Below are 27,289 nucleotides of genomic sequence, written 5' to 3'. Positions count from 1 at the left end.
GATAAAAGGTAAATACAACTACCTTTAAATAAATATTAAATTCCCACCCAAATACAACTAAGCTCCCAACAAATATTAAATACATGATTTAAAAAACTTTCCACAAACTTCTAAATTGCCACCTATACAGCTCGATTAATGGAATGACAACTATTTTTATTATTTTTCTTTTTTATGCCACCCATGCACCTCGAAAATAGAAATTCCTCTTTTCTCCTTTTTCTCTTATTTTATTTTTTAAAAAAATTTCCTTCTATTTTCGTCACTTTCTCTCTCCTCCACAAATTTTTTTTTTCTAATAATTTAATTTTCCCATGCAAGATGCTCCTACATCAGAGAAGCTATGTTGGTGGCTACAAAGATTCAGTGGGAGTCTATAATGAAAGATGAAATGGACTCTTTGCTGAAGAATAAGACATGGGATTTGTGCAAGTTGCCTGGAGGTAAATAGGCTTTATAGAATAAGTGGGTTTACAGGTTGGAAGAAGAGGAAGGAGGTAAGAAAATATTTAAAGCCAGGTTAGTTGTAAAAGGATTTACATAGAAAAAGGGAATTGACTTTGATGAGATATTTTCTCCTGTTGTTAAAATGACTTCTATCCATACTATTTTAAGTCTTGTGGCTACTGAAGATTTTCATTTAGAGCAGTTGGATGTTAAAACAACCTTCCTTCATGGTGATTTTGATGAAGAAATCTATATGGCTTATCCGAAGGGATTTGAGGTCAAAGGTAAGGAGACCTTAGTGTGCAAATTGAAGAAAAGTTTATATGGCTTGAAGCAAGCACCTCGGCAATGGTATCTAAAATTTGACAGGTTTATGCATGAGCATGGCTATAAAAGGTGTCATTCAGATTATTGTGTTTATTTTAAGAGGTTGGATGATGATAGCTACATTATTTTTATGTTTGTATGTTGATGATATGCTTGTAGCTGGGTCTAACATGGATCATATTAAGGGGCTGAAATACCAATTATTTTAGAATAACTAAGGGGGCGAGGGGGGGTGGGGGGGGTGAATTAGTTATTCAAGGTGTAGATGTACAAATAAAACTTTCACAATTCAGTGAACCCATATAACATTCTTAACCATGCTTGCATTCATTATGTGTTAAGCAAAACTGATATGTTACTGTAAAATTAACATGCAAAAAAGTAAAGCATAAAATAGAATCTATCTATCAACAGACATGAAACAATGATTTAACATGGAAATCTAATTTGGGAAAAATCACTAGTAACATGCTACTCCTTTTCACTCTTCTAAAGTGATGTCATGTTAAAGGCTACAACACACATTGTTAAATGTGACCTAGTTAAGGGATTTTAATCACCCTATTAAAAGTGAGCCTAGTTAGAGGACTTTACACCATTCACTTGGAATTCCACCCTATTAAATTATTTTTCAATGACTGTTAAGTCAACCTTACTCCAAAGGATTTACCCTAATTTGATATAATTGTTAGAAAGTAATATTAGAGCTTTGATCTGATACAACTTACAACCTTACTTGCAGATTACATATCACCATGCAGTCTTCAACTCTGCTTGGCTTCCAATGTTTGCAACTTTGATAGCTTGTTCAACCTTCAACTATTCATCCTCTTAAGCCTTCATGCTTAGTTCACTATTGTATACTTGTTCTCTTGGGTCACTTGATGAAGAAAACCCTCTTGCTTCTCCTTGTTAGATTTTTTCATTCAAACCTCTCTAACCTCTTTGCTTCATGACTAAAAATCCCTACATATAGTAAATTAGAACTCTTTTCTCACTCATTATCAATCACAAAAATTAGGGTTTTCAATGGATTAGGTAGAATACAATGTATCTACCTTATATCTTGTCTTTCCTAGAAACTTTTCCTAGAATCCATTTGAATTTGCCTCCAAAATGGTTCATGTAAGATTTTGTGCCTCTAGCTCATCAATCTTATCCTCCTCCTAATTCACAAGTTCCAAGAAAATAAACTTTTCAGCTTTTAATTAGATAATCTTCAATCTTTTTCATAATGCAGAAGCTCAACATTATGAATTTACTGATGCTCGAAACATACTGTGTTACTTGGTATCTATTGTATGGACCATGTATCATAATTATGAGGAGTTAATTTTGGAAACTTAAAATTTCCTATAATGCAAAAAATGAAAGAAAATTATAGAAAAGAGATAACACAACACCAAAAACACCCCCCTTTTAACTAAATCAAGAAACCACCCAAAAGAGATGCTTTTGACACTTTATTAGTAGTGTGATTACAATGGCCACTTGCCAATTTTGGCCTTTGTGGACTTCTAATTTTTCTTGTTACAACTTCTATATGAAATACAAACCTAGAACTTTACAATGTGCTACAATTCTGAAAAGAGTGTAGATACCTACATCTGATTATATCAATAGGTAATAATATTTAGTCATCTCCTAGAACATTATTGATTAAATATTTACTATTTAATAAATTAATTTTCATCCCCTAGTTAATTAATTAATTTAATTAACTATAATCCAATTGATAAAATCAAATGATAACCAAAAATTAATTTATCAATTAAATCCCTATTCCTCTATTAAACTGAATAAATCCTCTAATCTATTCAATTTAATTCCACAATCCCATTTTATTGAATAAATCATTTAATAAAATACCTAAAATCCTAAAAGCCTTCCTAAACCCTATCCTAACCCCTAATCCAACCCATTCAGCTATACTAACCTCATGTAGCCACCTAACTAACCCATCCCATCAAAGCCAAGCTACTTGCCCTCCTAACCCCTTTTTTAAGCTAATCCTAATCCCCCTCCTAAGCATGTGCACAACTTTAAGCAGGGGTTAAGACTTGCTAACCCAAGCCAAAGTCAGCAAACTCAACCATACCTCTTAAATCCTCAAAATATATCTTACACCTCCCTTAATGACTCTTACATCCCTCTTACATACTCAACCTCCCTCATTACTCCTTTGACCAACACTTATCTTATCCTCTCACACTCATCCTCCTTGTGACAAGTGTCACCTCTCTATTGGTGCTAAACAAGTACAATCCATGTGCTCCCTTTTGAGTGCATCTTGACCCTCCCTCACCATCTCATCATCTTTGCATCTTGACCATCCATCTCTCTACCTCTTGGCCTATAAATGGAACCCTCTCCCTTCACAAAAATCATCCAACTTCCATGCAAAGTTATATTGCTATTTTGAGAGCTTGAAAACTACCAAAATACCATTATAATGTTGAAATACCTCCATGACTCCATTGTTGAGACCACCCTTCATGAGCACCACCCATCTACTTAAAGCTTGAGCATACTTGTGAGCATACATATCTTAATGAGAAATTAATCCTTTGTATCATGTATTATACCATTAGGAGCCTATGATTGTTGGTTTACTTCCTTTTTGTGGTAATAACCTTTGGTCCTATATTAAATGTTGGATTGTTTAATATTGTTAATACTTTCATTTAATAGTTAGTATTCATCTTACACTACTAAATTATGTGATACATTTTGGCATGCCCAATGGGACCCCACATTTAGGTCAATCTAATCAATTGTTGAGTTTTTAGTGTTAAACTAACCAAAGTAACCTTTTGTGCTTGTGGATTTTTGTAATAATTTTGCTGATATTGTTGTAGGTACATAGGTTACCTTTGGAAAATTGTGCTCCTGACTGTCTAATAATTTCCCATTTTTAGACACTACAGAAAACCTATTGTTTGTGATCCTGTAACCCTAAGAATGTGATCCCATGACAACGAGATTGCGGCTATATGCTGGAGAGAATGCAAAACCACAACCTTGAGTTCGTAGATCATCACCACCCAAATTTTACACATTTCCTAAAATTCTCTCTGCATCCCTACAAATTTTTTTTTGCGGGAACATCGGGACAACCTACAAGATTGTTGATAATTGCATGTGGAAATACGACCTCCAACCTGTCAAACTTTCAAACTAATTTCTAATGTTGACCAGTCAAAGCCACCAAAGAATTTTCCTTTGGAAACATTGAGAACTCACCCCATGGGATTTCTTTGTATTATTTTATCTCATCGCCTAATTTCCTACATTTTTTCAATAGTCTTTTGCTATATTCCCGCACCTACAGGATTGCTGCTTAAACCCACAAGTTTGCTATGATAACTATTTGGTTCAAATTTCTAACATTTTCTTGTGTATGTTTTTTATGCTGACTTGTTTTTTGTAGGTTTTGTCATCATAATCTTCTATTAAATATCTTAAAACTAAACAAATCTTTCTTTTTGTCTTTCATTGGAATGAATGATTAAGGATTAAAAGTAACTATTGCGATGAAAATTTCATTTTGAGTGTTAATGAACATTATGTGCAAACACTTCAAATTTGAGGCTTAAAATAAACTTCATCAAATATTGAATGCCCTAAGGTCAAAAAACTTTTATTCCCTCCTCTTTAAAAACTCTTTCCTTGATTTCCCTTTTGTTAACAACATTGTGAAGTTGGAACAAATCTTTTTATGTTAAACACATATTTTCAAATCATAGAATAGAGCATTAAAGTGTCCAAATAGCAATGAATCCCATGTCTTGCATATTTTGAGATTGTGCATTTAGCACATCTTTGACTTCTCTCTTTTCATTCAAACTAAGACCTTAAAATACATGACGCATGTACCAAAGTTGTTAGCAAGACCATTCAAAACAACTTAGGAGTGCTTCTAGTGAGTTCATCCACCTCTGAGAAGTGCTTCCCCTTTGGTGAGAAACTCAAACTGGTAAAAAGTTTGGGTAGTATATAAATGAGGAGAAAGGTAAACTTTCTTTCTCCATCATTGGAGTTCAAGCACTGTGTTTCTAGGGGTAGCCTGAGGTGCGAAAACTTTCCCACAATTTCACCATGTATGGAATAGATTCTTAAGTGGATCACATATGTAAAAACTATTTGAAGACTCCACAAACCCATTTACAACCCTTTTAGTCAAAAGTATCTCTCTTTTTTCCATGGCATGTTCATTCACGGTGCAAGGGAAATAGCATCCCTCAAGATTACTCACCATTGTGCTCTCCTAGTAGAGGCATAATGCCACTTGGGTTTCATCTCCAAGGGTCGTTGTTCTTGCAAAAGAGGAACTTCTATTTTCCTACCTTGAAGATTCTTTGATGTGTATCATTTGTTGATCGAATCTTAAATCTACTCACCTCTTGTATGAGAGTGACACATTGCACTAGAATTAGGAGACATCAAGCTGTGGTCCATTGAATAGCATATTGCAATCAAAAATTTGACCTTGAGGATAAAGTGTGTGTTTGAATTGTCTTACTTGTGCTCAAGACCTGTGGAAAACATTTGTAAAGCATACACAATTCTGTGGTTACTATCAAAATCCTTTCGCTAAAGAGATCATCTATTTTTCTTTCACAAAGTTGCTTTGTCTTTTGAGAAATTGTTTGGTCATAAAAATCTCAAAATAGAGAAAAAGTTCCACCTTTTTCATTTTGAAACAATAGGTGTTAGCAAGTCCATTTGAAATAACTATTTGTCTTTTTGGTTCACTTTATCCCTTTGTCTAAAAATTTATACTTGTTCCCTCAAAACACAACAAAATCACTAAGCAGATCCTAGTTACGAATCCTCTTTCCTTGGTCCAAAGTTTTGCTCTTTTCAAAATACCTTTGCTATCAATCCTACTTGACAAAAATTTCCACATCTTGTCTTTGAAAGACCCCATTTTCCCAAATGAAAAATAGTCCATTCACAACAACATCTTTTTCATCATGGTTTATCTTTACCTATACCTAAAAACCCACAACATACCCGACCAAATCTAGTTGCCAACAATCCTTTGCTCAAAACCAAAAAGTTTCTCTTGCAAAACTATCCTTGCTACCTATCCTACTTGACCAAAAATATCACATTGTGTCCTTACAAAGGATATTGTTAACAAGGAACATCCATATCACATCTTAAAAGTCGGGCTTGTCCCACTTCACTCAAACTTTCTCATTGTTATCAAGCCCTTAGCTATTTCTCAATTGATTTATGTTTCCAACCCAAGGTCCAAAAAGGTATACTTAGTGTAGTCACTACCTCTAAAACCCCATAGTTGTGATCAAAATCCCTTGGAAATATCTCATGTTAGGCCATCCCAAGACTAAGTTCAAAAAGGCTAAGCTTCCAAAAATACTAGTTTATAAGGAAATAGAAGCAAATAAAAAGAGAAATATCCCCAACTTGAGGATTGCTAAACTAGATCAAATTGAGAAAGACGGTGTAGAGGTAGCATTACAAACTGAGTGGGACTAAAAAATCCAAAACTTAACAGTTTGACATGGTGTTAATTAGAGCCTTATCAACAACTCTACTATTACTCATTCTGATTAGGTCCTTCCTTTTTCCACACACACTTGTACACTTATAGGTTTGGTCTCTCATTTCAAAATCCCACTATCACACACAAACATTAAAAAATAGGATCACCTCCTCTCATCTTAGATTTTCAAAAAAGAATCCTCCACATGCATTCTTAAACCCTAGCATCTCCAACTATTCCCTCACTTAGAAACATTTAGCATCATATGTCTCACAATTCTAGTTATCCTTGAAACTCAGCATTTTCTAGAAATAAGTGGTCATTTGTGCCCCACATCACCTTGAGCCAAAGGTTAGGGCCACACATTTCATATCCCTATCACATTTCCACACTCATATTTTAGGGAAGCACAACCTCTTGCACTTAGCACCATATCATTTAGACCCCTCAAGTATCATATATATCTAACATCATCCCTCTTTGCATTGTCATCCTTAAGAAAATCATCCTTTCATGCCATGCACTACACACTTTGGCAGGAACACATAGAAATAGAAGGACATGGGTCCTAGTCATAGTAGTAACGCATCTCAAGCTCAACCATACCTTATAGTTTCCATGATGCCATCAGACCACCACCGCAAATTCCAAAAGAGTCAGTATCCTTGATAGATATTGAAGCATTCGTGAACCAACCTGGTCACACTACCATTGTAAATGTCATCATAGATTGAAACAACGAAACCATCGTGGAAAATTTCTTAAGGGATAATGTTGGCATCTTTAAGTTTGGGTATCCACCACCTATTGACATAACAGATCCTACTCACCCTTTGTTTGGATGGCAACCACCTTAGGTAGAACTAGCAGACCCAAATATACCCTCAACTTAGGTGTATGTTCCCATTTAGAAAAACATCCATCCCATTCTCACTCAACCCTTAGTGCATACTACATCCCAACCAACCCTAATTATACCATCTACACCTGCTTTCTCTACTCATGTTCCTTCCCCCCCAAATCCTCCATCTGCATCTAGCAACACTACCTTTTTGCTTCCACCCCACATCACATCTAGTCCATTTACTACTCAAATAGAGCCACTAGGGTCCAATACCTCATCTTCCATCCCACCTATCATCACTATCAACCCCTTTGTAGCTAGCCAAAGCTCTTCAACTGCATTTCATTTAGGACCTTTGAATGTTGCTATGACATAGGGCCCTATCATTAGTCTTCCCCCTAGCACTACAACCATGACTGCACCTTAGGACTTCACATAGCTATTCGCTACCACCATTTACTAACTATTTCTCTATGCCACATTTAGGCAATAGCCAAGCCATCCAGCCATTTTAGTTCACTGTAATGAATACTCTAACATAAATTAATTACCTTGCACCTATTCATAATAAGTCATACTCTCAAGCAAGAGCACAACCCACATATATTGGAAATGGTATTTATTCCCAAAGCATGGTGTAAGCATTACCAGCATTACCACCCTTTTAGTCATAGTCTTCATGCTAGAAGTATGCTCAATCACCCACACAAAACTATCTCATAGGGTAGCAACCTCATAGTTACCTCCCACACCAAACATCTCCTTAACAGATGTAGTAATATGCACAACCCACATTCCAAAAGACCATGGCATCCACCCCGCTAGTTTTGCAACTTGTTTTTCCATAGACACCATATGGCAACTAGGATTTTCCATATCAACCTTTAGATTCTGGCTTGTATCCTCTGTTGGGGGCACCTAGATCGAGGGCACTCACTCTCACACTTAGAAACTCTGAGTGGGAAGAGATGAAAAATGCTCTCAAGGCCCTCAAAGATGGGATAGACTCAAAAACTTTCAAGTTTGAGAATGACTACCCATACTTGTTTGACAAAACCATCATGATGACACCATTTCCTAAACATTTTGAGATCCCCAAGTTTGAAAAATTTAGGGGGAAAAGTGGTCCAGTCACACATGTTAAGGAATTTTATATGCATTGTTAGGAGGTAGCCTATAATGATGCATTCCTTATGCAGCTCTTTCCCAAAAGTTTAGGAGGCCCAGCCTTTGAATCATTCTATCATATCCCTCAGGGCACTATTAAAATCTTTGTAGATCTATCTGAAGCCTTTGTGGCTCAATACACACATTCTTTTGAAACTGAGTTATCTATGGTGGACCTAGTCCATACTAAGTTGAAAGGTGAGGAAAGCCTTACAGAGTATTTGCAACACTAGAAAATCCTTACAACTAGGATTTCTTGTACCATCGCTAAGCATCATCATGTCAAAATGTCCATAAACAATGCACACCCTAATCTCGCCCATCATATGGTTATGAACTATTTGCAAATGTACAAAGACATCAAGGAAAAGGGGATGGGCCTTTAACAAGGCATCATCAAGGATGGTGTCATCGGATTGTATAAGGGAAACACCTAGGACCAAGGTCCAAGTAATGACAAAACTCGATATTAGAAAAAAAACAAAAATATGATGATAGATGGTGCCACCGATACCCAACAAGTTCATATCATTGGGGTGGCTACCAATGTTCCTACCACATTTGGTCAACAACAACCCTATTAGTAGAAACCCCCTATGTATTGCTAGCCACCCATGTAGACCAATCAATGCTATCACACTTTTGGTAGGTAGTAAACCTCATGTTTAGAGGCAACCATGCACATACACCCCATTGGGGGAGCCTTTTGATGCAATCTTTGAAAAATTGGGCAAAGATAACCTTTTTTGGTACCCACAAACTTAACCTTTAGAGCCCAATCAATCTAGAGCATCTTGGTATAAGGATAATGAGTACTTTAAATTCCACCATGTGAAAGGATACAGTATCCTTAAATGCATGCTGCTCAAGGATTATATCTAGGACCTCGTTGGCCAGAAGGAAATCATAATGGGGGCAAAAAATTCACCTAATGCAAGATTAATAATGTATCAAAATGCTCTCCCTCCCTATAGCACAAACCAAGGAAAAGCACCTACAATCCTGCCTATCAACAAATTGAACAATGACTCAAATAAACAAGGTGACAACAGAGATAGGTCTCACAACTATACCTCGACATATTTAGACTATGGAAGCCTTATCGGTTGTGTATCATAGGTTGAGCCATCCATTAACATCATAAACATTAAGGGCCTAGATGCCCAATGTGGAGTCTCTACTCACCAGACTCAACTCAATATAGCTAGCCCACCTATTTCTACACCGTCAAGACCACCTCCATCTAGAGAATCTCCATTCGAATCCTCAATCCTATTTCTACACCATCAAGACCACCTCCACCTATTTCTAGCCCACTTTATCAAGAGATCCTCAATAGTAATCTACATGAGTCACACATCCTCTCTGACATAAATACAACTAAGTTTTTCAACTTGGTTGGCTATCTTTTAGCATCATGTGCCTTATCCTTCAAAACCACTAATATCCTAGCAGTTGAACCCAATCATATCCTTCCACTTCGCATAGCTATCATGGTTTTTGACTTTGTATTTAAATGTGTCATGATAGATAATGGATCAGCTTTAAATCTATGTACTCTAAAGTTCATCAAATAGGTAGGATACACTAAGAAAAATATCATTAATGAAGTAATCACCTTCAAGGCATATGACAATTTGAAGTGTACCATTGAAGGAACCATCTTGCTTCCTATCAGAGTTGGCCTAGCCACTCAGGAAACACTTTTCCACATAGTTGATCTTTACCTTACATACAACATCCTCCTCAATCATCCATGGATTCATGCCATGAAGGCTGTTCCATCCACATATCATCAGTGCATCAAATTTTTGCATAATGGCACTGAGATAACCATCCATGTAGATACTGAACCCTTTTCTTATTTCAATGCAATTAAAGCTTTATACACTAATCATCATCCTAGGATTGAAGCTAGTTCCTTTGGAACTTGTCATGATCCAAACACCATTTTATCCTCCACTCTTTCCATAGTTAAGATCAACTACCAAGGTTGTGGAAAGTATAGTCTTACAGAGGCTTTTGATGTTGGCGCTTTACCACTTGATCCACATTCTCAAGGATGCCCAACACATTAGGGGCCTAGACCAAAAACAACCTCTTGACTCAAACAAATGGTCCAATTACATTTATTACCAAGGGTATCCTTGATGAAGAGTAAAATGCACCATAAGTTAACACATGGCTATACAAGGAACCACCTCCTAAAAGTGAAGCACTTCTTGATCACTTTATACAAAAATATCCCTAGTCACATCGCCTGGCCATAGAGCAATGGGATTATCAAGGAGGTGGTTTAGGCCATTTGGAGTTAGGTATGAGAAAGCCTATAGAGGCACACTAAGAACAAAAAACCAAAGGCTTAGGCTACGGAGTCCCCACAACTAGTGGCACTATAATAGAAGGCCATGTCTTCACGAATATTGAAAATAGTCCTATTAAGGTCAAGGACATTCCTAAGGAAGTTGAAAGGAAAGCCTATAATGATATATTCCTTGACAAAATAATCCTAGGATCCCTAGTGGTCTACCAATTATCCTTGAATCTCATAGACCTACCTCTCACTCACCCCAAACTCATAGATTAGGACCAACCAAGTGTTTTTTGTTTTGATGAATTCTCTACCAAGCACACACTTCTTAAATTCATAGTGGTAGAAATGCCACATAAATAGCTGCCACCACCATCAACATATGTCTACAAGCTAGATCCTATTGGTTATCCAAAATAGTCCTATTGAGGTTGAGGACATTCTTGAGGAAGTTGAAATGAAATCCTATGATGATATATTCCTCGATGAAATAATCCTAGGATCCTCTGTGGTCTACCAATTATCCTTGAATCTCATAGACCTACCTCTCGCTCACCCCAAACTCATAGATTGGGACCAACCAAGTGTCATTCATGTTGATGAATTCTCTACTGAGCACGTGCTCCTTAAATTCATGGGGGTAGAAATGCCACATAAATAGCTACCACCACCATCGACATATGTCTATGAGTTGGATCCCATCGGTTACTTTGAGGAGAAAATATCTAGTCATAAAAATGAAACAAAAAAGGAAAAAAGAAAAGGAAAAATGTCCTTTGGTGAAAAATCCTTTGGAATGCCATTGGATGACTCAAAATATGAAATAAAAATAAAGGATGTATTTGATGGTGAAAACCTCTCTAAGCTGTCTGAAGATGGAGATTTCATCCTTCCCCCATAAGAGCATAGGCCTCCAATATCTTTAGTTTTGATAGAGGAAACCTGGCCAATAAATATCAGTTCGATAGAGACACCACATATCACATACATTGCAGCTTCTCTACCACCTAAGTAGGTAGATCTTCTCATTGAGGTCCTCCATGAGAATGTGGGTCATCTTGCATGTTCATATCAAGACATGGTGAGGTTAGACCCCAAGCTAGTGGTACACCATTTGGCCATGGATCCAAAGGCCAAACCTTTTAAGCAAAAGTTTTATAAAATGCACTCCAAAGTTTCTTTATTGATTAAAGAAAAGCTAGAGAAGTTGTTGGAGGCAAAAATCATTTTCCCAATAGATTATTCTAAATGGATTTCTTACATGTTACCTATTACCAAGCCTTGTGGTGATATTAGAATCTACACCAATTTCAGGGATCTTAATAAAGCTTGTTCGAAAGATGACTTTTCATTACCAAATATTGACATGATTGTGGATCTCACCGCATGTCATGAACTATTGTCACTAATGGATGGTTTCCCCATGTATAATCAGATTCATATAGTAGAGGAAGATCAGCATAAGATGGTGTTCACTACACCTTGGGGAACATTCTGCTACAACATGATGCAATTTGGGCCAAAGAACGTCGAGGCAACCTATCAGCATGCCATGATGGTCATCTTCCATGAACTAATCCATAAGATTCTTGAGGATTACATGGATGATATTTTAGTCAAGTCTCTCAATTCCCTTGATCACTTATTTCACCGCAAGGAAGTGTTTAACTGATTGGCAAAATATTGTCTCATGTTGAATCCAAAGAAATGTGTCTTTAGCATCACCTTGGGAAAGCTCCTTAGATACATTGTGTCATGGTGTGTTATCAAGATTGACCCTAAAAAGGTCAAAGACATCATGGATATGGCTCCTCCTAGGACACTTAGACACCTTCATTCTCTATAGGGAAAAGTCCAATCAGTCAGATGGTTCATTTCCTAGCTTGCTAATAAATGTCAACCAGTTACACACCTACTCAAGAAGGATCAAAAATTTATATGGGACCTTGCTTGCCAGCATAACTTCACACTCATCAAGGAATACATGATTAATCCACCTATTTTGGTTCCTCTAGTTGTAGGGTGTCCACTCATATTGTACATCATAGCTACCCCCACAACATGAGTTGCTCTTCTAGTGCAACTTGATGATGGAGGGAAGGAAAGGGCTATTTATTGCATTAGTTGAACATTAGTGGGATATGAACTCAACTCCATGCCAATGGAGAATGATTTTTTAGTAGTGGTATTTTCCACCCAAAATCTATGACATTACATGTTGATTCATACCATGTAGCTAATCTCAAAATTTGATCCATTGAAATATATGCTCTCTCACACAGTACTCACAGGATGCCTAACAAAATGGGTTATGCTTCTCATTGAGTTCGACATCCAATATATTGATAGAAAGGCCATCAAGGGCTAGACTATTATAGATAACTTGGTGGATGCACCCTTGGTTGTAGACCACCCCCTCATTATGGAGTTCCTAGATGAACACCTCTATTTGATAGAAGAGCAACCATCCTAAAAGCTATATTTCGATGGCTCCTATACATCCCATGGATCCGACATGGGCATATTCTTGGTCACACCTCAAGATGAATATATTCCTAAATCTTTCAAGTTTAAATTTCAATGTACCAATAACATCATAGAGTATGAAGCCTTTGTTGTAGGGCTCAAAATCACCATTGAATGGAATATCCTAGACCTACAAGTCTATAGTGATTCTCAGCTTACCATCAAACAAGCCTTGAATGAATATCAAACCAACTACCTTACAAGGAATTCGTTGATAAATTAAACAAGCATTTTACTCAACTCTAGTTCATACAAGTACCTAGACTCCAAAATAATGCAGCATATGCCATGGCTACTATTGGTTCTCTCTTGGAAATATTGTGTGAAGCTATGCAATATGAATTCTTGGTCGAGTAGCTGCATAAACCCACATAGGAGAATGATGAATCAACACAAGTTTGCATCTTGGTTGGTCCCCAATCCCAATGGTACCATGAAATTCATGCTTACCTGCTAAATGGTATCATATCTCCTCACCTCACATGAACCTAATGCCAAAACCTTATTCACAGAGCTTCTCATTACAATATCGTCACCCAAACCCTGTATCATCATGGTTATCATGATACTCTCTCTCAATGTTTAGATCAAAATGAGGCTACAATGGCTCTCAAGGAGGTACACACTAGACTTTGTGGTACTAACACAAGCAGGATAGTGCTAGCAAATAAAATCCTTTAGGATGGGTATTATTGGCCTACCCTAGAGCATGATGCATGTGAATTTGTGAAATGATGTTTACCTTGTCAACAACATGCTAATCTAATCTGGGCCTAGCTTAGGACTTGCAACCTATAGTACCACCATGGCCATTTTATTGTTGGGGGTTTGATCTTCTTGGTCTTATTGCACCACTTTCTTCAGAAGGACACAAGTGGATAATCACTGCCACTAATTATTTCACTAAGTGAGTCAAAGCAGTTCCCCTTGTCACTGCCATGGGAGTTCAAGTGTCCAAGTTTATCCTATATCATATAATATGTCACTTTAGCATCTCGGCTACCATTTTGACTAACCATGGAGGTAATTTTGAAAACCTAAATATGGAGGAATTGTGCACTTCCCTTCACATCCATCACCACTTTTCTAGCTCGTATTTTCCACAAGGTAACTGTCAGGCAGAGGAAACTAACAAAACCCTACTTAAAATCCTCAAGAAAGTTGTCAATGACTTTGGCCATGATTGGTATTTGCAAATCAATCCTACCCTATGGGTATACTACATTTCATTATGTACATGCACTGGGTGCACAACTCCCTACTCCTTAGACTATGGTGCCAAAGAAGTCTTACCTATTGTGGTTGAACACCCATAAATTTTCATTTCTCTATGAGGTCAGATATCTAATGAAGAGTATAGAGTGACTTGACTTACTCAGCTTGATCTACTTGATGAGTGAACGTCATAGACCTATGACCACTTCATGGTCTACCAAAATTGCCTCAAGTGCAATTTCAATAGGAAGGTCCATCCATGTAGTTTTCAAGAAGGCAACATGGTCATGAAGGAGAACATGACGGTTTAGGATAACAGAGAAAAGAAAGGCAAGTTTGAGCCCACATGGCTTGGTCTTGATGTGGGCATGGCATCCTTTGGCTTAGGATCCTATCAACTATCTACACTTGAAGCTAAAGTCCTAAATGATCCTACCAACATGATTCACCCTAATAAATTCTATGCCTAAAGAAAAAATTCTCAAAAAATAAAATAAATAAAAGGAAAAATAAAAGCATCCAATGGTGAAAACTTGGCAATTCAAGAACTTTGGATAGGTCCCTGGTGAAAACCTAGTAAATAGGTGCCAGGTGTACTTAAGCCTTTTTATTATAATTCACTGACATACATCTCTCACATTACCACTCTGTATCACATCACCCATCTCCCTATTTATCTAAGGTGTTCCTCATGGTTTTACTGTTTATATCTTCCACCATGCTTCACAACATCACCCTCTAGCAGTCCACACTTTGAAACATCCTACCTAAACCCTTGTACTATAGCATCTCATGCATCATACCTGATGTACTCTACCATTGAACTCTACAACATTCAACTTATCAAGTTTTTTTCATCCTTGTACATTACCTTGTGTATCCTACTCAGCAAGTAGTGTTCTATATATCATACCCTTTGTACTAACACTTGTATCCTATGTATCATAATCTTTTAAGTACAATAGTATCGTGACCCTTGTAACAAACAATAGTCACGCTGTACATATCACACCCTTGTAACAATACTTTTATTATAACATAGCTATCTCCTCATCCTAAGCTTTCCCCTATCATGTACATACTTAATGCCATGTTTTATTATATTTTCCCAAGTTTCCAATTATTGTATAGTCATGCTTATACATCCTATCCAAGTCTTGTTGTGATACCTTGTGTCCCTAACCCATCAGTAGCCCATCAGTTGATCTCTTTAGAAAAAGGTTACTTTTTCACAATTTTGTTCTTTCTTTGCAAAAGCTTTGGTTTTTGTATGTTCTGATTGATTGCTTCCATGTATCTTTCATTGTTTCCTCCTCATGATCACCATGATCATTTCATATCATAGTGTGTTCTGACTGGTGCAACTTAGGGGCATGGTTTTGATCACAGTCTTTTTCTACTTGTGAGTTAGTTGGATATCACCCTTGCATATTTCAACCATGTTTTTATTTCTGATAACATGATGCACCTGGGTGATATCATTTTCTTTTGGATCACCCAACATCACTTCCACACTAATATTTCTGAGACTCATGTGTGATGATGGGGCAATCCTTGCATGCTTTTTTATGTCATTTCTATGTAATATTGGGGAAAAGGCCTTGATGTTCTTGGTAATCTTGGAAGATCCCTAATATTCCTATATCAAACAAAGTGCTCACACTACATAGTTTTACTTCCTCATGAAGTACCGCAAGCTCAAGCTTTCGATACACCTCACATTTATTTTTAGAACCCCTAGTATCCTCTTCCTTTTCATCAGCTCTCTCCCCCAAATTTTTTCTTTTGCCACTATCAGAATCTTTAGATTCAAATCATCAAACAATGACCCTTGTTCATTATCATAGATTCTCATCCCTAAGTTATTATTTCACCACAATCATGATTATCCCTATCATACGCTACTATCCTAGCTCTGATCTCCACTATCCTCCAAGCTACAAGATTGTTGGTCACTCATTTTCCAACATCATTCTCCTTAGAGTCAGTATCTCCTATGTTCACTTTTCATGTCATAGAACACTATCATAAGTCAAGCATTGGTTATCCTATTCCACCATCATCATTTGTCTTCCATCTCCTAGAATCTAGTATGTTGTATTATCATAGCTTGTATCCTTTTATCATATCTCAGAATATCATCGCATTCTTGCTTTTATGTTATTCTCACATGCTCATCATAAGTCTTATATGTATCTTTTAGTTTGTGTTCTATTTAGCATATCATAAATTTACTATTCTCTCTTTTAGTTTGCTTAAACTTTAGCATTATAGTTCATCATTAGATTATGATTCATTTTAGCATTATAGTTTATCATTTAATTGTGATTCATTTTAGCATTTTCATTCATCATTAGATTATAATTCATTTTAGCATTTTAGTTCATCATTTAATTGTGATTCATTTTAGCATTTTAGTTCATTATTTAATAGTTCATCATTTAATTATAATTTCTTTTAGGATTTTAGTTCATCATTCAATTGTAACTCATTTTAGCATTTTAGTTCATCATTAGATTATGATACAAATGATCATTGTAGTTCATCATTTAATAGATCATCTTTAAGTTGTAATTCATTTTAAACTTGTATTTTCATCTTTTATTTTTTGATTCATTTTTCAATCTTTCATTCATATTTAGTTTGTGTTAACATATCCTAAATGTCATGATATTATGTTCATTTTTCCATATCATAAATCTATTGTTTATCCTTTAGTTGGTGATTCATTTTCCATTTTTCACTTATCTTTTTGTACTTATCATCGTACAACAACATATCAAATACTATCAAATGAAATAACATTATCCCATCACATCACATCTAACATAAGCCACATCACATCATTAGGATCATATCAAAAAATATCACACCATATAACATCTATCATACAACAAATCACATCATCAGGGATTACATCAAAAACATATCGCATCACATCTAGAATATCATAAGGAAAATCATATCATCAAGGATCACATCAAATCACATCACATATGCAATATCATAGATAAAAATCACATCACATCATATCTGCATTATCATAGCCAAATGACATAAAAAATATATTGCATCATATATACAATATCATCAAAAATCACATCCTACATCATAAACTATCAACAACATCATAATCTTAGCACATATCACATCCTGCAGCACAAATCGTCAGCAATGCTTGTGACATCAGAAGTCCATAACACGTATCCCACCCCAAAGAATGATCATCTCTCTCTCTATATATATACATATATATATACATATATATATACACACACATATATATATGTATATATACACACACATATATATATATGTATATATATATGTATATATATATATATATATGTATATATATATATATATATATATATAATCCCCTTCATAATGAATCAATGAAAGAATGAAAGAATAACAGTCCATCAAAGTCCCAATATACAATGTCCATATCATACAATGGGTCTGTGCCTGCACAAAATATACATGTATCTCAAAACTACTGATTTGTACAAAATACTCATCATGCAAAAAATCTAGCCTATCACTAGTCACTAATCTGACTCCTCAGGCTCCTCCTCTGCATCCCCCTACCCCTAGTATTGCTAGTGGTGGAGGTGGTGGCCTCATCAATCCCCCTCCTGTCCCTAAGCTCTCTACCTCATGCCTTCTCTCCCTCACCCCTATCCCCCACCTTTGGCTCTATTCTATCTTATGAATATGCCCAGTGTGCTAAGACTTTCCTATACTCTCCCCTCTAGTGCACCACCCACTATCCCCTCCTCCTTGCATACCTATATGGGTCCCAACTGTCCTTGATTGTGTCAGCCATCTATAGTGCTCTATATGATCTGTTGGGACCCCTTCTATGGTATCTACCCAAATAGAATTTGGCCCTCTCCCTTATCTCCTCCACCATAGCCTGTAGTCTCCTCAACTCATCCATCCCCTCCACTCACTACCACCTATGCTCTTAGGGTTGCTACCTCTACCACTAGTTAGTCCTAATCCTGCTACAAGGTTTCTAACCTTTCTTGTACTGCCTACCTCCCCAGGCTCACCACATCCAACCTCTCCTCCATCCACCCCAACCTCATTTGTAGCCTTCTCACCTCAATCCCTACCCTATCTTCCTATCCCTATGCTACATCTCACTCCTACTATAGCAAATCTCACTCTATCTAGAACTGATCTCACTCTTGCTATGTGTCATGGAGTAGTTGGCTAGTCATATCATGAGTCTATTGTAAGGAGGCATAACAGGCTACCCATCCTCCACACCCTCCCCCTGCCACTAGCCCTCCAACATCACCCCCTGTTAGACTCAGTGGCTTCTACTCCCTCTCCCCCTATGGACTCCTCTCATCTACTCTCTCCTCTCCTCCTCTCTCTAGCTGAGCTCCTCTCTCCTCTACTCTCTCCTTTTCACCTCTCTTTGGCTCTGCCCCCCTCTCCTCTACTCTCTCCTCTCCTCCTCTCTTTAGCTAAGCTCCTCTCTCCTACCTCCCTACCCTCCAACTTTTCTATGCTAGTCCCCCTACTCCTCTACAATGGCCTTTTCTCATTGTCTTAACCCTCTCTCCATATACCTTCCATGTTGCACTACTTGGGCTAGCTCTCCAAGCACCACTACCACACTCATACCCTATGCTCAACCCACTAGTCTTGACCACACATATGTGTCTCGATACTCTTGAGTGGAGCCCACATTTATTGACTTGCCAAACACTTCCCACTACTATGGCTTCAACTCTAGCCATGCCTGCAGAAAACCCTCTCTTTGAAGGGCTAGCCTATACATCAATAATGTCTCATGTGTAACCTACTGATACTAATTTGGCTCCCCTAGAGTTTTCAGCCACCATCTAAACTACTGAAGCACCCTATCGAACATGTACTGCTCCACAATGTATACCCATCACCTAAAAAAAAAGCATGGGGATATGGTCTATGGTAGCTACTCCCCCTCCTCTGCCCATATATGGCCTCCATACCACTATCACCACATCATCTAGCATGACTCTCCAATAATCCACCACATATGTATGGTGGTAGGTCAGTGGCTCTATCCAGCTATAAGCCACTGGCTCCTCTACCTACCTGTCCCTCCAACCAAGTGGCCTAAGCACTGCAATGTGCTCCCAGACCCATATCTATAGAAGAGTGGGGAACACTATGATCCTCCCTTGATGACAAACACCCTTGTAAACTATTTGATGTAAATCCTTGTATAACTCTACAAGCATCAAAGACCCCCATGCTACCAAGACTCCTACATTGACTATTCACATCACCACTGGTATCAGCACCAGGGTCACTCCTATCCTACCTGTATCTGGGGTGATGTACCTAGAGACTAGCCCCAACACATAGAAGTAAATCCACCTCTTTGGGGCTACTCAATCTAGGGGCTCATCCAAAGAAAATTTCCCCCACTAGATCCTATACTCCACTTTGGGCCCCACTAGTCCCTATACTACTACCTCCATCATCTTCTCCTTGGTCACCATCACTAGCATCCCTTGTACTGGTAGTTTCAAAATTTGATACAAATCCTCCAATGTCACAGTCATCTCTCTAGTAGGCAAGTGAAAGGTCACAGTCTCAATGTGCCATCACTCACATAGGGCTATAACCATTTCCATGTATGTGTGTGTGTGTGTGAGGCTACCACACCAAATAGCGAAGTCTAATGGCCTTGATCCTCACCTAGTCTATAGACATCAGCATCTCTCCTACATGTAGTATCACTACTTCTCACTCATGTGATACCAAAGCATCCAGTGACAACTACACATCAAAAAACTGACTTAGATATCAATATTCATTCTCAAATTTTTCCTACCCTACCTTTTCCTCTCATCTTACCCCATCTCACTCTTTTTTTGTATTTATTCACAAAAATGTGCATTCCTATGAAACATGTTACCGCAAAACCCAACCCTCACATTCTCATGAATGTATGTTCCTATAGGATCACACCATTGACTTTCCCTATCCTAGCCTATTTGACCCATGATAGTAGAATCTCATGTTCTCGTAGATGTACCCTCCTGTAGGGTCAAAAATTTGACTCACCATCCCCTCCTAGTTTGACTCATGTTCCTACAAATGTGTACCCATACACCTAGAGTCTCACATTCCCATAGATATATCTTCCCACAGGCTTGCAGCTTTGACTCTTGCCCATCCTTGACTTTTTGACCATATTCTTAGACACACATTCCCACACTAGCTTAACTTGGCGATGCTATAGACCCTTGTTCCCAAAAGATCATTTTATCCCCTTTCCTCCCTTGGTCAACCCAACCTTGTCCCTGTGTTGACCCCTCTTGCTATGGGATTGTGTTCCCACCACAATATTTGTGTTCATTTTGGTGAGAATGTGATCCCATTTAGTTACCTATAATCTTGTGTAAAACCCCCTCCCAAGATCATGATCCTGCAAAAAACTAAATCAAACTATAAAATTGTCCTCCGACTTAGCTATTTTTGCAGGATCGCGGTCTTGCACACATTCCCACCAGACCTATGGATGTAGGATTGCATTTTCGCTTTCACAAGAATGCTCTAACTAATGTGAAGATAAAAATTACACAAAGGTTTTAGACCCTATAGATTGATTGGGCATCTATCGTACTTTTACTCATCATACTACATCAACTCGATGCTTTAGTCATCCCATAGCCACCATCATAAAATCCAACTCAGAGCTCCTGGTAGCTATATCTCATCATCAATCTAAAAGTAAATGACCCCTTCTAGCCCTCTTCCAGCCACTTATAAGCTTTCCTTGGTGCCCTAGCTGCCTCTATAGGTCCTCTACCACTCCCCTTTATGCCTATCATGCTTTTTTTTCACCCCTTTTTCTCTTTTTTACCTATTTTGTCCTCTTCCATGTCCTCTTGGCCCCCACAAGCTTACCGCACTTTTCTAAGAAGCCATCATGTCTTGTTTTCTTTTCCCACCATCTTCTTGAGGGGGTATCACCTAGTCCATTCTCTCCTTCTATCCAAGATTTGGGCAACCATGTTGCTTCAAAAATTCTTCTTCACGCCATTTATATTTGAACTTCTTTGAAGTAGTGTTATTTCAACACTATGTCAAAGAGTGGCAAAATGTAGACACCTAAATCTAATTACATTAATAGGTAATCATATTTAGTCATCTCCTGGTATATTATTGATTAAATATTAAATATTTAATTAATTAATCATCATCCCTTAGTTTATTTATTTATTTAATTAACTATAGTCCAATTGATAAATCAAATGATAACTAAAGGTCAATTTATCAATTAAGTCCCTATTCCTTTATTAAATTGAATAAATCTTCGAAACTATTCAATTTAATTCTATACTCCCATTTTATTGAATAAATCATTTAATAAAATACCTAAAATCCTAAAAGCCTTCCTAAACCCTTTCCTAACCCCTAATCCAACCCATTCACCCATACTAACCTCACTTAGCCACCTAACTAACCCATCCCATCAAATTCAAGCTACTTGCCCACCTAACCCCTTTCTAAGCTAATCTTAATCCCCCTCCTAAGTATGTGCTAAACTTTAAGCAAGGGTTAAGACTTGGTAACCCAAGCTAAAGTCAACAAACTCAATCACACCTCTTACATCCTCAAAATATCTCTTACACCTCCATTAATGACTCTTACATCCCTCTTACATACTCAACCTCCCTCATTACTCCTTTGACCAACCCTTATCCTATCTTCTCACACTCATCCTCCTTGTGATAAGTGTCACCCCCTATTGGTGCTAAACAAGCACAATCCATGTACTCCCTTTTGAGTGTATCTTGACCCTCCCTCACTATCTCATCATCTTTGCATCTTGACCATCCATCTCTCTACCCGTTGGCCTATAAATGGAACCCTCTCCCTTCACAAAATCATCCACCTTCCATACAAAGTTATAATGCTATTTTGAGAGCTTAAAAACTACCAAAATACAATTATAATGTTGAAATACCTCCATGAATCCATTCTTGAGACCGCCCTTCATGGACACCATCCATCCACTTAAATCTTGAGCATACTTATGAGCATACATATTTAAATCAAGGAAAAATCCTTTTTATCATGTGTTATACCATTAGGAGCCTACCATTCCTTGTTTTCTTCCTTTTGTTGTGATAACCTTCTGTCCTATCTTAAGTGTTGGCTTGTTTAGTATTGTTAATACTTTCATTTAATAGTTAGTATTCATCTTACACTACTAAATTAGGTGATACAAAGAGCTACACCACTGAAAATCTTAGGAAATTCTACCCAATTTAAAAAAAAATCCACCTGATTCATAGTTTGAATGTTTGAGATATGGCCTCTCAAATTTGGAATACAAAATCCAAAATCAATCTAGAGAGGGGTTGCATCAAAAAAAGATGGGGTTAAATTTGATCATTATATGTCTATCACAACAGTTCAAATTTGGCCTAGAATGATGGTCAAATAGCCATCGAACTTAGGCTCATAAAATGATGATGCTAGTGTACCCTTAGCCTATGATGATGTCAACATGTATAGATCCATAAAATTATACTATATAGACTATATAGATAGGGAAGGCAAAAAATGATGTGTCCTACTAATTGGATTACCACATGTGCATATGGTCTGGCTGAGTGTGCTACCACACATGTTGATTGTATGGGTGACTCACTAATTATTTGGTGACAATTGGTAGATGTGGATTGGTCCATGTGTCGATGCTAAGAAGAGGGTTTGTTGTCTGTGTGAGTGACTAACTGAGCTCACAGGCAGGTGACTGTACATAGATGTGGAACTGCATGAAAGGTATAATGAATGTTGTGTGTCAGATTATTACTAGGCTACATGTCCAGGGGAAGTAGCACCAAATTTTTTACAATGTAGCTAGATTTGAAGTCTGCAAGGTTGGAAACTATACAGGAGCCGCTAGTTTCAAAATGCATGCATGATTTTCTATTTTCCATAGCCAGAGTGAGGTTTTGTGGCACAAAAAAATGCACAGAGCCAGAAATTTTTCTTTGCCAATGCCAAAGTTTTGAAATGCAATGAGTGCAGGCTGTTGGGTTTCAATTTTGCGGGTGCCAAATTATAGTTTTCCACTTGCTTGATTTTGATTTTGCTCACCAACATTTCTTATGAAAAATCCCATATTTAGTGGGAAAGTGCTTTAAGTGATTTTTAAAAATAAACTCCATGTAGAGGTAATACCAAAGGGCTGCTGGTGTGAGGTTTCACTTTTTGCCAATTGTAGAAGATTTACCACTGAGGGTCAAGGTGTGTTCATCAATATTGGTTGTACGTCTTGGATTAATTACAATATAATGTCAAATTATTTAGAGAAGCCTACTAATAAAAATTTGAATATTCCTTATGAAATAAATATAATTTGAAAATTGTAGAGCTAGGGTGTGACTACTCGGTTCTGCAAACAAAAATTTCTCCAATTGATTTAAAAAATAATTAAACTAGAAAATAAATTACAGAGAAGAAATCAAATTTTGATCTAAAAAAAAATAATCAGATCGATTGAAATGACCATACCGTATTGCAAATTGTTGCCTTCAGGTGCTGGTTTGTAAAAAAAAAATTCTCACGATCAACTTTTTCCCAACATAGGAAAATTTATAGTCAATCTTTACTAAATTGATATTTCAAATGCAATGGCAAGGTTAGATCTGGATCTTAAATGACTGTGTGTAGATACTCCAGATTCAAGTTGAGGTACTGAAGCATGAATGGTCTTAAATGACTGTGTGTAAAGAATCTCCCTGATCTCTAATACCATGTAAGAATTTTCCTTATGACAGAATTCACCCAAGACCAAGGAACTCAAACATAAGCACAATAGTATACCAAAGAGAGAGTATGATTAAAATGATGATATATTCATTCAATATGCCATATAGAGTACACTAGGAGTGCTTGTATGTAAAGGCCTCTAGAGAGCTTCTAGATTGCATAGAAGTCAGCATCATGATAAGTCATACAACCAAGAACATGTCCACCAGATATCAGTTATCCTTCATTAAGCACAGAAGTAAGTGTGATGATGAGAGGATAAGCCTAAAATGGTGTATCATGCAAATTAGTGTTGTAGACAACATGTGCTAAAAAGGGAGTGTGAATAACTATGTTGTCTACATGACAACTTAGTGAATGATGCAAACTCTAGTGTTGTAGACACCATGTGCTAAATTAGAGTTGTGTACTTTTGTGTTATCAACATGACAACTCATGAGAGTACATAAAATCCTAAGTGTCTCACCTAAATAAATAATAAAATAATGCATTAACCTAAGTAAACTTAAGTAAGTGTAAATAGTAAATACTTATTTACACCAACAATAAGAATAAACGATTATATGAATTAACAAAAGAAGAATACTCAAAGAACACATATAACACACATATTCAACATGGTTCACCCAAAACCTAGGCTACATCCCCCTACATAGCCTTTAACCTTTCTATTATCTATCAAAAATGCACACCAACATTATAATGCATTATCAACACCCACTACATGATTAGTTGCCACAATATCAGTACCCTCTTAGCATCCTTTGTTTCGTAAATATTCCAACAACTCTATGCATCCTCCTCATGGATAAGGTTTCTTTGTTAAGTGTGAAGTGACATGTAGGAGAGTGACATTAGTTTAGGAAGTTGAAATATAAGATAAGTAAAGGGTTGTTAGGGTCTAGTGGCATTGAGGATTACAATGGCTATAGTCTATTTTTACTATAGATGAAGGGGTTTCCAAGCTTTGAATACAAAAAAGATTCTTCATTGACCAAAGGTAGTGTTAGATGCAAATATGTCAAGCCTTAAATAATTATATTTTCTTAAAAATTTGTTATTTTAGTAGAATCAACATGTTTTAAAAGTGTAACCCACTATTATTAGGTTCCCTCTATGTGTGTGTGTGTGTGTGTGTGTGTGTGTGTGATATGTTTAACAATAGTTTGATTCAATGGGTTAAACCTTATAAGATTTTATTAAAAAAATCATCAATTATATTCAAAACTTAAATCACTAACTTTATAGAAAATAAATAGTTTATTTCATTTCAATTCAGATGGGACTTCTCAAGCCTTAGATCATCATATTTTCTTTAAAATGTGTTATTTTAGCACAAATCAGTGTGTCCAAAAAAGTGTAACCCACTATTGTGTGGTCACTTGGACACACACACACACACACACACGATAATTTTAACAATAGTTTGATTCAATGAGCTAAACTTTATAAGAATTTTATTTCAAAATAATTTTCACAAATTATATACAAAACTTAAAACACTAACTATATAGCAAATAAATTACTTATTTCATTTCAATTGAAAAGAAATTATCCTTGTATTAATATAGAGATAAATAGTTATATTTTTTAGTCATGTATATTAGTTTAATTGTTATCTATAATAAATATGGTCACATGAACTATACATATGGACTTGGAAGATCTTAAGTTCTCTATGCATCCTTATCGTGGATAGGGTTTCTTTATTAAGTGTGATAGACATTAGTTTGGGAGGTTAGCACACACAATAAATAAAGAGTTGTGAGGATCTAGTGACACTAAGGATTATCGTGGGTACAACCCTCTTTTACTATAGGTGAAGGGGTTTCCATGTTCTAAGTAGGTAAAAGATTCCTCATTGAGCAAAGGTAGGGTTTTTGAGATTATGTGTGTTGCACACATTGCATAATATTGGTATATTGTATTATTTTATTTTGTTATTTAATATTACACCTAGGAGAACCTATATAGACATGCAATATACAAAGCTTCCCATGGAATATTCTTGATGGGTTGTATTATAACATTGTGATAATATTTGATGTGATTATCTAATACTAAGGAACATTTTAAATGTCCAATATTAAATGTGGGGTCAATGGGTTAGGTAACACATGGTTTATGTAATACCACTTGGTGGTGTTGTGGGAGCTTTCTACTATATAAGAAACCACAAGGGTATTTGTTCTATGAGAAAGGGAAGATGTTGGAATGCTTTAGAATAGTTGAGAGGGGGGTGAATCAGTTATCTAGGGTCCAAATGTATAGATAAAACTTTTCAATACTTAAGAAATACTTGTGCATTCATTGATCATCTAATATCTCAAACCACAATATATTATTGTCCTAGGTCAAATGAACTTTACAAAAAAGTAAACATGTCATACCACAAAATCATTTGAACAAAATTTGACAAAAGTATTTTATGTGGAAAGCTAGTTTGGGATAAAACACCAGTAACATGCTACTAGTTTTAACTCTTCTGAAGTGAGCACTATGAGGAGCCAACCTTGTTAAAGTTTACAAAGAACACTATTAAATGTGACCTTGATTAAAATATTTTAATCACCCTATTAGGAGTGAGTCTTGTTAAAGGACTTTAGAATATTCCATTAGAATGTTACCCAGTAAAAGGATTTACTCATGACTGTTAGGTCAACCTTAATCCAAAGGATTTATCTAGACTAATACAGTTTTTAGAAACTAATAACAGGAATTGACTTGATAACAAAAAAACTCACTTGCATATTATACATCACTTGTTCATGTTGGAAATATAAATGAAGTAACTGAGAGGGGAGGGTTGAATCAGTTACCACAAAAACAATTCCAAAAATCCCTTAGATGTATATAATGCTTAATTATTATTGATACTCGATAAATAGTGCAGGAATACTATAACTCGGTAGGTTAACTAGTTATTAGTCATCTAGAATTCATAGTAGTTATTATGCATGTAAAGGTTAAATAAATGAACACAAGAGACACAAAATTTAATGTGGAAACCCAATATGAGTAAAACCACCAAGTAACTAGTCACCAATTTTCACTCTTCTGAAGTGAGCCCTATTAGGAGCCAACCTTGTTAAAGGTTACAATACACACTATTAGATGTGACCTTGTTAGAGGATTTAAT

This window comes from Cupressus sempervirens, chromosome 3 (genome assembly GCF_028749045.1).
Source record: "Cupressus sempervirens isolate cs-2001-9-10 chromosome 3, ASM2874904v1, whole genome shotgun sequence".
Lineage (NCBI taxonomy): Eukaryota > Viridiplantae > Streptophyta > Pinopsida > Cupressales > Cupressaceae > Cupressus > Cupressus sempervirens.
The sequence above is the reverse complement of the archived record's forward strand: the minus strand, read 5'-3'. Positions refer to the sequence as shown.